General features: G+C 38.7%; 2 pseudogenes; both read right to left on the bottom strand.

The window, feature by feature from the left end:
- Window positions 1–1,493: 1,493 nt before the first annotated feature.
- LOC101720947 (olfactory receptor 2T11-like) lies at window positions 1,494–2,438 on the bottom strand (annotated as a pseudogene).
- Window positions 2,439–5,288: 2,850 nt separating this feature from the next.
- On the bottom strand, window positions 5,289–6,211 carry LOC106009078 (olfactory receptor 2T27-like; annotated as a pseudogene).
- Between the last annotated feature and the right edge of the window lie 8,679 nt (window positions 6,212–14,890).

Here is a 14,890-nt window from a genome sequence, read left to right on the forward strand (position 1 = left end):
TTGTAAATACAAATATCTCATCTCGTTTCTCATTTTAATCCAACAAAAAATGCTCTTGTATCAGTTGATTGTTCCCTCCCTTCATACATACCTTCTTCATTTGTGCCTCTGAGCATATTTATTACCTCACCAAACCTTATCTCTTGCTCTATTTGTTTCTCATTTGACCCCAATTGCTTCAAGTCTGAATCTGAAACTTCTTCCTATAAGGAAGTGATCTCAGCTACTTTGGATGTCCACCTGAATCAACTAACCTTATGACGTTAGAGAATCTTTATACCCTGAAAACTACCAAATGCATTTCTTGAGTTTAGAAATCTAATCTGGACTCTACTTGACTTGATATATGACTACACATCAAATAGGACTGTAAAAATTACCTTGACAGCAACTGAATTCCTATAAAGCAATTTATCTTACCTAGCACTGTAGACGTTTTCAAAACTTTGGGAAATAAAACTCCATTTTCCATTCACTTACACCAAAAATCAATGTTTTCCCTTCTTTCCACATTTATTCCCAGCATATATAAAATACATGAGCTAATCTTCTTTGGGCTCCACCCCATGCCAGCTACTTTCATTTCTTTTCTTTGAAGCTTCCAATATTTTCTTCCTGCATCCATATTTGTTCCCTGTTCTTTTCTCTGCCCCTAGACATAGGGAGCCTTTAAAAATGTACATCTTATCATCTCCACTTCTATGAAAATCTCTACAGATGTTCTTTCCACCACACTCATAACTGAACCCAAAGTGCATCCATACCATATGCTCTTGTGGAGTCACACAACACTGGGAAACTTGATATTTCTGGCTTGGGGACATGGAATGTTGTGTTCAGAAACTCATAGAAGTGCATGGAAGTGTTCTCTGATGTTAAATGTTTGAGTCTATTCCCCTTGAGCATGTGTGTAGTGATTGATGCTCATTCACAGTTGGTTCCATTCAATTCATGCACTGCTTGTTGTGGCTGAGTATTTGACAACTGCTTTACCCAGCCCAGAAGATTCCTAAATGATCAGAGCATCTACAGTTCATTGGTATTAATTCCTACTGAAAACCATGATTAAATTGTGTGATTTATCTTTTTTCTCTTTTACTATGTTCATATGAAATAACCACAGAATATTTGGTACCCCAAATTTGGTAACTGTTAATTTTTTGTTTTGTTCAACCAAGAGTTAATTTTGAGGGAGACCTGGATCATGGTGGAAGGATTCCTGCTAACTCTGCTATTTTTGTGTTTCCCTTAGAAACAAGAATCAAGAGCTGATGAATACTTTCATTTTGTGATAAATAGTTTTGGTAATTTGCTCACAGTCTCTATGCAATGAGTGAAACATTCTCCCACTTTTAAGAGCAAGAATCCAAATGAAATTAATCCCCTTCATGTTCAATAGAAAGTTCACTGTGATAGCTGTTGAAGTGGTCCCGGGTGGATCAGAGCTCCCACAGGAGGCTCTTGGGGAAACGCATTCTCATGTCATTGAATCTCTAGTTGCTGCCTGTTCCTACTTTCTGAGCTGAAGAGCAACATATGAATATCCCCTCAGATGCCCCCATGATGTCCTTGTTTCTGAGGCTGTAGATGAGCAGGTTGAGCATGAGAGTGACAATGGTATAGAAGGCAGATATGATCTTGTCTTGCTTGGGTGTGTTGAATGACTGGGGCAGCACAAATGTGTAGAATGCAACCCTGTAGAAAATGCTGACGAGTCAGGTGGAATGAACAAGTGGTGAATCCCTTCTTGCATCCCTCTGTGGAGTGCATGTGGTAGACTGTTAACAACATGACAGTAGGAGGTGGAGATGATGCAGATGGGGATGAGCAGCATAAGCGTGTAACAGATGTACATTAGGGTCTTTTACAAGGACATGTCTGAGCAGGCCAGCTTGAGAACCTCACAGAAGAAGTGGTTGATGTTGTGGGAGCCACAGTAGGGGATGTTCATGGTGATGGAAATGAGCAGAAAGCCATCCAGAGAGCCACCAAACCAGGCCCCAGCAGGCAGCAGAAGGCACACCCTATGGTTCATCAGAACTGGGTACCTAAGAGGATTGCAGAGAGCCACATAGTGGTCATAGGCCATGAGCTCCAGTACGAAGAACACTGAACTTATTATAGCCAAGTAGAGGAAGATCTGGATGCCACAGGCCACAAAGGAGATGATTTTCTCTGTGGAAACCATGTTCACCAGGATCTTTGGGACCATGTTGCAAATGAAAATCATGTCCATAATGGAGATCTGGCTGACCAGGAAGTACATGGGAGTGTGGAGTTGAAGGTCCACCTGAATCAGGAATACCATGGTCTTGTTTGCTGTTATGCCCACTACAAAAGAGGAAGATGACTGTGAATGCAATCCCTGTAGCCTCACTGTTCACCAGAAGCCCCAGCAGTGGAAAGTCAGAGCAAGAAGTTGTGTTTCTCACTGACATTGCTGCCTACACAGCTGCAGGGAGTAGGGGCACAGGAAGACCAGGAAGGAAAGCAAGACCAGGTGCATTCAACAAGGGGATGATCTTGCAGTGGAGGACAATGCACAGGGTGAGGGTTGGGATGAAATATTCCAGGGTAGAACACTAGAGAAAAACAAAAGGAAATGTGCCATACAGCGGTAATGGCAGCAATGTCCCCTGATGGAGATCAGCCCTTATTTTGTCTGTGTTCTCTCCTCTAGGCATAGTTTATATAGTTTATGGTGACTGTATGGTACAAGTAGTGCACATCATGACTGCAGCAGAGTTTTGACCACCTATGTTCATTCATCATTTTTTACATCCATAGTAGGTCTAAGTGAAATCTGTATAGAGAACTATATGATTGCTTCACTAATTAAATGGCTGAGCATGAGTAAAATGAATAAACTAGGGAGTGAAGAGTTAGAATATTCACAGGTGCTCGTGCACTATACCTTCCCTATCTTTCCTTTTTTTTCCCACATTAACTTTTTTGGTACATTTTAGGTATAAAATACAGTTACATTCATCATTGGGATTTTGTACCATTACATGAGTCCCTTGACTCTTCTTTTTTCCCCTTCCCCTGCACTCCCTTCACACCCTCCAACCTTCCCTATTTGCAAAGACCTTGTTTCCATTTTTTTCCTCTTCTCATATTTTTCCTTTCCTTTTTTTCCCTTCTCCTACCCCTCCCAATTCCCCTGCTCTTTTAGAACTTTTCATCCTGTTACACAATATCAGTTATACATTTTTTAAATTACAATATTAAGATCTAGGAGACAGTACCACAGATTTTACAGAATTTAAAAGGATATAGAAAGCATATTACAAAAGTCTTTTTTGAAATAAATTGACAACTTCTAAGAAGTAACTTGGAAGACAAATTAATGAAACTAACTCTGGAGGAAATATAAAATTTGAATAGCACCTATTAAAGAAAGTATATTCCTAGCTTGAAAACCTACCTATAGGACAACAGTAGGCTCATAAACATTTTAACTGATAAATTATATCAAACGATTAAAGCAGAAAAAAGAAGGAACACTTCTCCCCTCATTTTAGGAACTCAACATTGTGCTAATCCTAAAACTGGATAAAGATAATAGAAGAAAAAAGTATGAATATAGATAAAAATTTGTTTAACAAAACAAACTATTAGAAGTCAGATCTGGCAAGATGTAGAAAGTGGTTTTCTTATAGGCATAGCAGTGTTGGTTCATCATTGGAAGATCCACCCCCAAAAGTCATCATTTTAAAAGAGGAAAGGAAAAAGCCATATGATCCTGTCACTAGTTGGAGAAAAAGTATGGGACTAAATTCTACAGCTGTTCATAGTAAAAGCTATCAGGAGACTAGAAGTAAAACAGAAACTTCTCAACAGATTAAAGACATGTACTTCATACTTCCAGCGAGAACGCCTTATGTGAATGGAGAAGATACAATGCTTTCTCCTTAAAGTGGGGAACAAGGGCAGATATGATTACTCTTTATCTATCCATTAAACTTTGAAGCCTAATCCCCACCAAAATAGTCTGGCAATAAAATGACACAACTAGGATAGGATTGGCAAGGCAGAAGCAAAATCTTTGTAGGTAGATGAAATGATCATCTACAGAGAAAATACTAAGAAATCTCTAGGAGCCCTACAACTTGTACTTGAATTTAGCAGTATTAGAAAACACAAGGTATATATAAAAATTTAGGTATGTGTATAGTTGCTATAAATGAAGAATTGGATATTGAAATTTAAAAGTTATGTAGGAGTACAAAGGACCTAGAAAAGTAAAAAGAAAAAAAAGTTTTTGAAGATATTTAGTACCTAATTTTAAGACTTCCTCAAAATCTACAATAATCAAGGCACTGTTGGTGTAATGAAAGACATATAGATCATTGGAATAAAAGAGAGAATCTAGAAATAGAAACACACATATATGGTCCACTGAGTTTTGAAAGATTATTTAACATTAGCATTTTATAGAATATAAACTCAATTCAAGAGCCAAGGAAGAGATATTGTCTTCAGCAAACAGCACTAGAACACCTGGTATGCATATATAAAAAATTAACCTCAACCCTTTTTGTCCATACATGAAAATAACTTGAAGGTATCTATGAACCTAAATAAGAAAGCCTAAAAGTATAAAACTTTAAGAAGAAATTATAAGTGAAAATATTTATGAATTCAGGGTAGGCAAGATCTACCTAGGATACAAAAAGCATGATATGTAAAAGAAAAAAATTGATAAATGAGATTCCTTCAAAATTTAGAACTTATTTGACATCATTAAAATGAAAAGTAGTCTTTAAACAGACCATATTTACATTGCATATAACCTATGAACAGAATATATAAATAATTCTTAGAACTCATTTGCCAAAAAATCACATGAGGAGAAAGTCAGTGTGACACTGAAACACTATGTGGAAGAGTCATAATGGAGTGTGAGGAACTGCTTCCTGGTAGGGGTCAGTGTGGAGGGAGAAGCTGGAGGAGTAGCTGATGGGAGCAGCTGAGTCTCCTGCTGGGATTGCTAGTCAGCCAGGAGGCTGCTAGGAGGACAGGCCCTTGTGGAAGCAGAGGGGCACTGCTGATATCTCTTCACTCATAAACCACAATGGACAAGTTTTCAGATCACTCATAGTTTCCAAACACAGACCAACTTCCCCAAACCTCAGCCTTCCAACTCCCAAGCCTGCCCTACAGAGCTGGCCCTGGTGACATGTGGAGTCTCCACACAGAGGGACAGTTACCCTCAAAGAGAATGACCAGGCCCCATGTCCTGGTTTGCAAACTATTGGCAGAAAGCACCAGTCTTCATAAAGCAGTTACCATCCCAAGAACAGGCACTTCCCCAGGGCCATCTGCAGGACCTCGGGCCCATCCATGTTCCTCAGGCTATAGATAGGTGGGTTGAGCATGGGCGTGAGGATGGTGTAGAAGACGGACACCACCTTGTCCTGCTCAGGTGTGTGGTAGGAGTGGGGCAGTACATAGGTGTACATGGCAGCCCCATAGAAGAGGCTGATGACTACCATGTGTGAGGAACAGGTGGCCATGGCCTTCTGCCAACCCTCAACCTAGTACATGTTGCACATGGCCAGCAGGATGTGGGTCTAGGAGACCAAGATGACAGATAAGGGGATGAGCAGCATGAGGATGCTGCACACATACATGGCTGTCTCGTAGACCAAGGTGTCACTGCAGGACAGCTTCAGGAGAGCAGGGACATCACAGAAGAAGTGGTTGATCTCCGAGGAAGCACAGAAGGGGAACTGCATGGTGACTGGGGTCAGCATGAAGCTATCCAAAGAGCCACCCAGCCAGACTGCCACCATGATCAGCAGGCAGACACTGCAGCTCATGCACACTGGGTAGCACAGTGGGCTGCACACTGCCACATTATGGTTATAGGCCATGAGGCTCAGCAGAAAGAACTCGGCCCCTGCCAAGGTCAGGTAGAAAATTGCTTGGCTGTGCAGCCTGTGAAGGAGATGGTCAGCTGGCCCATGGCTTGGTCCAGCCGCATCTTGGGCATGAAGATGGAGATGTACAGGTTGTCCATGAGGGAGAGCTGGCTGAGCAGGAAGTACATGGGCACGTGAAGCCAGGGGTCCAAGTGGATGATCATGATCAGGGTGGTGTTGCTAGCTATGGAGATCAGGAAGACCAGCAGGATGAGCACAAAGATTAGCCAGGGGACCCTGGTGCGGCTGAACAACCCGAGGAGGACAAAGTCTGAATACATGGAGTAATTGCCCCACTCTCCAGTCCTGTAGGTGACACAGTAGAGAGAGGGTGGGAGACCAAGTTGGGGAATATCAGGTGATGTGGTCATGGGCAGTTCAACAGATTTACAGATGTTATTCTCATTTTAGAAAGCTCAAATTTTAATCCCCAAAGAGCATCCTGAGCAGGACTGTGTTATGTCAAGTTACACCACCATTCCCTCAAGAATTCACTCAAGAAGGATGTGCTATTTGCTGACTATCACTGGCTGACTACCCCTAAGAGGTCACAAGGAAGCTTGTCTATAACTATGGTTTATGGGGATTAATTCTCTCTCTCTCTCTCTCTCTTTGTCTCTCAAAATAGCACCTTGAAACTGATACACAGAAACCAGTAAAAATTGAACCACTGCAAATAAATAGAAATGGAACAGTAAATGGCCTGATGATGCCTCCTCCCCTTTTCTGCACATTAGACTGTAGCTTTTACACTGAGAATCCTGAGTCAGAGCCACCCAGCAGGAACATGTGTTTTGCCTATGGAAACATAGTCACATGGATTTTTACCAATTTATGTTATTCTTGACAAGTTTTTAAATTGTAAAATTCAATTGTTTAACATATTTTCTAGGTATTTGTTTCTTAATGATAATGATTTCATGCTGAAGAATAAACAACAAGAGCTATGAGTTGTGAGAAGAAATGAAGTTACTTCAAAAACAGCAGAAAACAGTTATCAAAGGAAAAAATCACACATATCAAAGGGTATTTATTTTCCCTCCTTTATCAAAAAATGCTACTGCTTATTAACATAAAACTTAACATGATTAACTGAAATGAGAGTAATAAATAATATATAAGATTTAGTAAAAAGAAAAGATGACTTGATTTAAATACTACTAGATGATATTGTCTCTCAAGAGACTTTACTCTTACGAGCTAGATTATAAATATATATTTTACCACATTTGTAGGCTGCATGGACAATGTCTCTTGGCATCATGTGGGTCTCCATTATCTACTATGGTAACCAAGAGTTCTACAAAGCCATGGAGCCCAGGAAACATGACTTCAAACCTGAGATGAGCTATAGCTATAAATCACATTAAAGATTCAAAGACATTATGAATAAAGGTATATAATTATCTCATAAAATTTCTAATTACATGTTAAATCATAGTATTTTGCTGTATTTTGCTAAACAAATTAGTGTGACCTGCTCCTTGTTGCATTTTTAATGTAGCTACTAAAACAATTTAAATGACCTCTGGAGTCCCCATAAGGTTCTACCGAAACTTCTGGTATAGGAGATTCTTTCCCAAAACATGACAACACCAAGTATGTTCATCTAAGCAAGTTCCCCAGAATTTAACACACCCAAAATGTATGTGAACTTGAGCAAAAAGAAGTATGTGCAATGCCAAATTAGAAAAAATAATGTTACTATCTGGGTGTGAGCCCACTTGTTAAAAGTAAGAACACACCAATTGGGCCAGGGATTTAGCTCAGGCCAGGGATTTAGCTCAGTGGTTTCATCTCCTTCTGCACTAGTGCAAGGACCCAAGTTCAATCCCCAGTACCAAACAAAAAAAAAGAACACATGCACTGTGGAGAATTTCATAGATATTAAAATTAACTTCCCCCAAAATGTTGCAAAATACTGGAGAACTGCTTTATCCATTCTGTAGGTCAAAATGCTCATGTCTGACAGGGTTGAGACTCATCTGGGCAGTGGCTTCTGCTAACTAGTGGTTGTCTCTTCACTCTGTCCAGTTTTCCAGTGACCCAAAGCAGACATCAATCCACCCATTCCATTATTATTTCCTGAGCCACACTAGGTAAGTCAGAATTTTAAGTTCTGAATGAACCTAAAACAGCACATCATACTTGCCTTCAAGAAGCCTAGAATTGAACTGTGCATGGCCTGAGGTGGACACTGTGAGTGGTTTGAATGAAGAATTCCAGGGCTCTGAGCCCTCCCTTGCTGGTAAGTAATAGAGAAGAAGAGGGCAGAACACTTCAGGTAAAGGACAGTGGAGGTCATGAAAGCTGGAGCCCCTGCCTGGTCCATGAGAAATTCACCCAGGGCCAGCTGGCTGAATAATGAATATGTAATGGAAAAAAGTAATTTCTCTGCCAGACTTTCATTCATGAGACCTATGCTATGTACACTTTTCAACTTCCTCATTGTTGAAACCTTTCCAGCTCTACAGCAGAGCTTTTCACCAGCTGTTTTTCTGATGTGCATCTTTGTTCACTCATGGTGTGTAACCACAGGGGAAATTAAAACCAAGCACTCAGCAAAACCTCAAGATGGAGCAAATTAAGTGCCCACCCAGCCCTGTCTTCACAATTTAATTGGCTTGTTGTTACTTCCCTGTAAATTCCAAAGATGGTGGGTGGTCATTGGAGACCAAGCACAGTTACTGCTACTGGCTGCGGGGAATGCTAACCTCCAAGTGGGATGAATTAGGACATGGATGTCCCCAGGCCTGACCATGAACATCCTGAAGCTGAAGGTTGCTGATGAGACTCTGGAGATCTCCTTAGCATTCCTCACAAAGGGAAAGGAGAGTTTCACATTTTAAGAGCATCTTGCTCTCACTGCCGGTGTTAATTCATTTCCTGTATTCAAAAAATTTCAAATAGGATAATGACACTAAAATATTCATGCACAATAAGAAATAAAAGGACCAACTGGATACACCATGCCTCTATATAGAAATGGTAATGTCTATGAATAATTTTTAAAATTTGATTTAGGGGTGCCAGCAATATGGACAAGCAGCCTGCTACTGAGCTGCACCCAGCACTGTGTGTAGCCTTGGACTTCAGTGCACGTTCACTTTCCCATATACCTGATAGTGTTTAATACATGGTCTCTGTGTGTGTGCAGTATCTACTCAGAATGTTGTTGTGGTTGATGATATCCCATGCATCTTCTTAATTTTTTCTCAGTTGACATTGCTCACAATATATGATATTGTGAAGCTAGTCCTCTTGATGGGCCATGGAAGGGATTTCCATGGGCTTTAGCAGTACCTCACCAAACTGTTAGACAAAGCTACTGGTCAGTGATTCCAACCAATAACCAAGCACACACGTGGCCTTGTGCTTGCTCCTGCATTTAGCAGTAGGATCTAAAATTCTATTACAAAGAAACTAGAATATACATATATATGCATATATATGTATTATTATAACTTATTTTGAGATTTGATCGTTCATGGCATCTACTCTTTGGTATATTCAAGATTTCTCAAAATTAGCATATCTTCTTTATAGAATGAAAATATTCTGTTGTGTGTAATATTTGTTGCAACTATTTTACAACAAGTATTGCTTATAATTATGAATTTAATTTCTAGGCCAAGAAAGTTTTAAATATCTAGGTAGATAAAATATTTACTTTGTCATTTTGTACTCTGAGTTAATTTGGGAAATGTATTCCCTCTCAAGGCATACGACTAATAGTTTAATTCAATTATCATATTTTATAAGAACATGCAGTATTTTCATATGTTTAGAATTTATTGTGGCCTTTGCAGAAAATTGTAAAACTATGGATTTTTCTGTAAGGCCAGGTGTATAATGAATTTGTTGTTCAAGATCATGCTGATGAATCACAATCTCTACTTCTCCAAAGAAGGGAAGAACTTGAGTCAGTGATAGCAGGAGGACTGTGCTGAGGCCTGGCAACCTTTTTGATGATGCAGTGTGTGATCCCTGAGGAGGAGGAGGAGGAATAGCAGAGCATCAGACATCACCTGCCTGGGCTGGCCAGCTTCACTCCCACTACACTGGGCACCAAAGGGGCAATGGAAGCAGGCACAGAGGGCGTGGAGAAGCCAACCTCCCTTTTGTGGACTCTGGGAACTGGCCATGGAGTGATATCTGTATGAAGTGTTCTTTGCAGCACTTGGGTCAAAGGCAGCTGTTCCTTGGAATGCTGGGCAAACACAGGGACAGAGCCAGCCAAGGATGTCCATGCTCATCAAGCTGAGGCTGTAGACCATCCTTCCACAGTGACAAGGTGCAGAGTTCTCCCTGCCAGCCAGCCACATGGATCCTCCCTGTCTTTAAGTTTGAATAGTCCCATGTCTTGCACACTATCCTCAGCTATTTTCTTCAGTCAGTCAACAGCCTACATCTCTCCCCCAGAGCAGTTAGTTTGGACAGGACATACAGGAAGGCCTTGTCAGTGAAAAAAATAGCTTTACCCATGCTGGATGTACAGGTTCTAGTAGGAAAAGATGTGTAAGCATAAAGACAAGGGAGTGTCAGATAAGTTACACACAAAGTTGTAATAAATGTAATAATTAACTGTTGGAATCTTACCGTATGTTTTCCATAATTATTTTCTCAATAATAGTAAATCCAAGAGTCAGGAGTCAGTTTCTTCTTCTTTTTTTATGTTGTGATTTTTCTGTAAAACATTTTTATGTCAAGAATTGACATCTTACCAAAAAAAAAAAAAATGGCACCAGCCTTGGTGACTATCTCACTCAGAAGTTTGTGAGTCTACAACTGACATAGGGGATGTTCTGGAAAAATGGAGATAAATAGCATCACTAAAAGCCATTTAATCCCTAATATAATATAATTTTATCATTTAAAGTCTCACATTTAATTGTACCAAGGAAGACATCTAAAATAAAATCATTTGGAAAACTTGAAGAATAGAGATATTTTGCTAACCAAAGGGACCATCCCTCACTTTGAAAGTGGACCAAATTTGTAATCACCGTCTCTGCTAATTCTCAAGCAAATAGGAACTGTTGTTTTCTCCCACCTCCTCCTCCCCTTGGACATTACTTTATTTAGCTTTGGGGTTTAACATGTAATGTCATGAGTTTTAAACAAGGTTTGGGCCAATAATAGCCACCGTCACCATTTATAAGTCCCTGGGTGTCTGGCTGACCACTCATGACTGGCCTATCTGCCACCTATGTACTGAATAAGAAAGTGTGGATGGTGTTTTCCCAGAGCAAGACATGGAGAATCTTACAGCTGATCCACTTTTGGAGACATTTTTTTTTAGTTACCTGGGGAGGTTGAACAGTGTAGATTAGATACACTGTTCTCTCAAGGATGTCTTTAAATGAAACAAGTGAGTATGCCATTCTGATGATGAAAACCTTGCTAAATCTTATATGGGAAGAAGCCTGAGCAAGAAATCCCCTAGATTCTGACAGATTGTGTGTGATGACAGCAGCTGACAGACATGAGGTCAGAAGATAAAATTTATGAGTGTCATAGATTCATAAGTAGGTATCATAGAATGCTGAGAAATATGTACAGTATTTCATTGCTTTGAACAATTTTCCCAGAAGGTTCAGAATCTCATATTTTTTTAATTTTTAAAATAACTATTATCAAACACACACATACAAAAAATTAAAACCATTCAAAGAAGAACAATGAAAGGGGAAAAACACTACAATAATAATCAAATACAGTAGAACTCAACCAAAACATAATTGAAAATTGCTTAAACATTTTTCCATATAACAAAAAAAGCATCTCAAACACCAGCAAGACACCAGAGGATGAGATTTGTTTCAGAAAGATCCCGCAAATCAACATTGAATAATGTTGGATAATGATCTGGAAAAAAACCTCCAGTTAGGAGACTCTACATAAGGCAAACTTCTCCCTAATTTTAATTTCAATATGACATGCAAAGGAAGCACAATCTGAGAAATATGTTATTAAGCCATTTCATCCATGTGTATCCTTAATTACACTTTCAGTTTCTCACGCTAAAGAAAGTATTCAGTATTTACACATGTGTGTCCTATGTATTTCACTTAAGAGAATGGCCTCAGTGTGCATCCATTTAGCTATAAATGTCTCTAGTTTCCCATTCTTTATGGGTGAATAGTACTCCATTTTATTAAAACATCACATCTTCTTTATGTAGTTGCCAGTTGATGAGTATTTGGGCTGTTTCAAAGCTTTGGTTATTAGGAACTGTGGCGCTATAAAAATGGATACACATATATCATTGTGATATGATTCTTTTAATTCTTTTGCGAAGATATCCAACAGGGCGTTAGCTGAGTTGAATGAGACCTCTAAGCCTAGTTATTTGAGGTATCTCATACGGATTTCCACAATGGTTGCACCAGTCTGCACTCCCACCAATGGAGAAGTGTTCCTTTCTCCCCACAGACCAGCCAGCATTTGTTATTGGATGATTTCTTAATAGCAGCTATACTTTCTGGGGTGAAGTGGAATCTCAGTGTTGTTTTCATCTGCATCTCTTGAATAACCAATGATGTTGAACATTTTTTCATATATTCATTTATTTGCTGATGTTGATTCTTTGAGAAATGTTTGTTCATATCAGATGCCCATTTTAGAATTGGGTCTTTGAATTTGGGGGTCTGATTTTTTCAGTTCTTTATGTATTCTAGATAGTAGTCCTTTGTCTAAGGTACAGTTGAAGAAAATTTTTCCCACATTGTAGTTGTCTCTTAGCTGTGTTGGTGGTTTCTCTTGCAGTGCAGAAGCTTTTTAATAAGATAAGATCCCAGTTGTTGATTCTTTGTGCAAGTTCCTCTGCCACTGATGTTTTGTCCATAAAGTCTTTTCCTATACCAATATCTTCAAGAGTTCTACCTAACTTATCTTCCAGAAAATTTAGTGTTTTTGTCCTAATATTTAAATCTTTAATCAACTTCTATCTTAATTTCGTGCATGGTGATAGGTATGGGTGTAGTTTTGATTTTTGGTAAGTTGAAACTAGTTGTTCCAACACCATTAATTAAGTAGGCTCTCTTTCCTCAAATGAGGATGGTTGGCTCCTTTGTCAAAGATGAGGTGGCTGAGCATATCTGTAGTTGTCTCTGCATCTTGTAATCTATTCCACTGATTCTCGGGTCCATTTCTTTGCCAAGACCATGCTGTTTTTATCCTGGTAGCTTTGTAATATAGTTTCAAGTTGGGGATTGTAATACCCCCCAGCCTGATCTCTGTTGCCTACAATTTCTTTTGCTATTCTAGGTCTCTTCTGGTTCCAAATGAATTTTCGGATTGTTTTCCCTAGTTCTTTGAAATATATTATTGGAATTTAAATTGGCATTGCATTAAACCTATATAATAGTTTTGGAAGTATGGCCATTTTTCACTATATTGGTTCTTCCTACCCAGGAAAAAGGGTTGTCTTTCCATTTTCGTATATCCTCCTTGATCTCCTTTTTCAGAGTGCTGTAGTTTTCAGTGTAGAGGTCTTTTGCTTCCTTTGTTAGATTGAGTCCTAGATATTTCTCTTTTTTTTTTTTGGATGCTATTGTAAAAGGAATTGTTTCCCTAATTTCTCTCTCACAGAATCTATTATTTGTATATAAAAAGGCTATTGTCTTTTGAGTGCTGACCTTATATCCAGCTACTCTACTGAATCTGTCAAGTCTAGAAGTCTTTTGGCAGAGTATTTTGGGTCTTCTATCTAAAGTATCATATCATCAGCAAATAATGGGAGTTTAATTTATTCCTTTCTTATTTTTACTCCTTTTATTTCTTTCTCTTTTCTAATTGATGTGGCTAATGTTTCAAGAGCAATATTAAACAGGAGTGATGATAGTGAGCATCTTTGTCTTGTTTTTGATTTTAGAGTGAAAGTTTTCAGTTTTTCACCATTTAGTATGATGTTGACTGTTGGTTTTTCATAGATAACCTTAAAAAGTTAAGATAAAGACCTTCTATTCCAATTTTCTGTAGAGTTTTTATCATGAATGGGCATTTGATTTTGTTGAATGGTTTTTCTGCATCTATTGAGATGACCATATGGTTTTTCTCCTTGACTCTGTTAATATAGTGTGTTATGCTTATTGATTTAAAAGTGTTGCACCATCCTTGCATCCCTGGGATAAATCTGACTTGGTCAGGGTGTATGATCTTCTTGACGATCCTTTGTCTTCTGTTTGCCAGTATCTTGTTGAGGATTTTTGCATCAATATTCATTAGGGAGATTGGCCTATAGTTCTCTTTTTGGGTTGTGTCTTCCCCTCCATTTTGAATCAAAGTAATACTTGCTTCCAGGAATGAATTTGGAAGCTTTGCTTTCCTTTCAATTTCCTTGATGATTTTAAAAAGTAATGGCAATAGTTCTTCATTAAATGTCTTCTAGAATTCAGTAGTGAAGCCATGAGGACCTGGGCTTTACTTTGTTGGCAATTTTTTTATTACATTTTGTATTTCACTCACTGTAATTGGGGTGTTTAGAACTTCTATATCTTCTGCATTTAACTTTGGTAATTCGTATGTGTCTAGGAATCTGTCCATTTCTTCTGTGTTTTCCATTTTATTAGAGTACAGGTTCTCAAAGTAGGTGTTGATGATGCTTTGGATTTCTGCTGGATCTGTTGTGACTTCACCCTTTTCATTCTTGATTGCATGGATTTGAGCCTTTTCTTTCCTTTTTTTTTGATAAAGTTGGATAAGAGTTTATCAATTTTATTTATTCTTTCAAAAAACAACTCTTTGAAACATTAATTTTTTGTATCATTTTCTTAGTCTCCATTGCATTGATTTCAGCTCTGATCTTCATTATTTCCTCTCCTATATGAGCTTTGGTTTTGTTAGGCTCTTCTTTTTCTAGGAGATTGAGGTTCTGCATTAGGTTATTTATTTGAGTTCTTTCTGTTTTCCTAATATGGGCATTGACTGCTATCAATTCCCTGAGTACATCTGCTTTCATT

Source organism: Heterocephalus glaber, unplaced genomic scaffold, assembly GCF_053883595.1.
Source record: "Heterocephalus glaber isolate CG9 unplaced genomic scaffold, H.glaber_assembly_v1.0 deba00001673, whole genome shotgun sequence".
Lineage (NCBI taxonomy): Eukaryota > Metazoa > Chordata > Mammalia > Rodentia > Bathyergidae > Heterocephalus > Heterocephalus glaber.